Source organism: Pipra filicauda, unplaced genomic scaffold (assembly GCF_003945595.2).
Source record: "Pipra filicauda isolate LSUMZ 115617 unplaced genomic scaffold, ASM394559v2 scaffold186_size1760508_pilon, whole genome shotgun sequence".
Taxonomy (NCBI): domain Eukaryota; kingdom Metazoa; phylum Chordata; class Aves; order Passeriformes; family Pipridae; genus Pipra; species Pipra filicauda.
Genome location: NW_024104294.1, coordinates 287,213 through 288,836, shown reverse-complemented (window position 1 = coordinate 288,836; position 1,624 = coordinate 287,213).

Genomic DNA, 1,624 nt, shown 5'->3' with positions numbered 1-1,624 from the left:
AGTTATTATGATACTTTGAGGATGGGAGAAGAGAAAGATACTGGTAAATTAACCTTGGAGCCCCATAAAAACTTTCTATGGCCAAATCCAAGCAATAATCATTAAGAGAAGTTGATACAAAGGGCTCCGATTGAGCAAGGTATCTAAAAATCAAGTACCTAACTTTAAAAGCAGAATCATTCACTTCAGTGGTGAATATTCATGAGCATAAAAGTTACAGGATCTTGGTAGACTACATTATAGACTAATGCACTTTTTTCTTACACTGGATAAATCCCTAGCTTTTTAACAGTTTTCTCTGATATAAACACACATCAGATGACCAAATACTCAGCTTTGTGTTCTAAACTGTAGGCACCTTTTTGATATTCCTAGTATTTTCTCTTATCTGCTTCTTTATCTTATCCAGGGAATACATGTAATATCTGGTTTGCAAGGAAAAGGAAGGAAGGAAATACATCAAGCCTGGATCAACAGCCTGGTTTGCCATGCACAGCCCTCTGGGTTGGCACATGCACCTGTACAGGCACAACCCACTGTGCACCAGTGGCCAAAGATGGTATTTCACAGAAGAGTAAAAATCTCTGTGCAATGTTGTCTGTAATTTGAGGACTGGGAACTGGCTCATGTAGAGAGCCCACGTTACTGTAGAAAAGGCTGCCCCGTGACTTCCTGCTCCATTAGACACAGGAGTGATATTCTCTTCTAAGGCTTTGGATTTCATTGCATCCAGTCCAGCTGCGGGTGCTTGTTGACAAAAGTGGTCCTGTGCTCCCTTCTCTCCTGCTCCTGCCACATGCTTTGGCAACCTCCCTTGCCTCAGGTTGTGCTACTGTGCAGGGCATGGATGCAGCTCACTGAGCTCATAGAAAAGTAACTCACCAAAATAAAAATGACATTTTCTCCCAGATCCGACTGCGCGTGGTCCCACAGCTGCTGGGCGTGGCAGTGCAGAGCACGGAGGGGGAGGCTCAGACCTCTCTTCCCCCTCACCTCCTGCAGCCTTCTTCACTTATATTTGGTTCAACACAACAAATGCCAAATGCCCCAAAGCTGGGAGATCTTTGTCCAGAAGTTACACATGAAAGTCAGACCCATAGGTCAGAGACAGAGCATTGAGCACATTTCCTAATTTTTGAGTGCTTAAGTTCACAACCTTCACATGTACATTTGTAAAATTCTCTGGATTTCCTTTCCAATGCAGGTAGTTTACATATGGACTCAAACACATAATCATTCAACTGTGGATTTTTGGGTATATGCTCATACAGATTTTTTCCCACACCCCCACACCCCCATTATGAAAAGCTAGTATAATGTCTTTTGATGTAGGCCACATATCTCCCTGCCAGCTCCCTGCATGCCCTGCCTCACCAAAGAGCTACCCCTAAACCATGCAAATATACATGCAACTGCCCAAACTCTATCACTGGACAAACCCCTCCCCCTATATCCACCACTGCTTTCCACTGACAACCTTTATTGTCAGATGTATTCCCAACCAGAGCTCACAATCACAAGATGATTTGCTTAGCTGTATCTGTATTGATATTTATGAAGTTTGAGGCACATTCTAAACCAGACCAAATGTATGATTTTATTCTTTATTGAATAGTTACTGGTA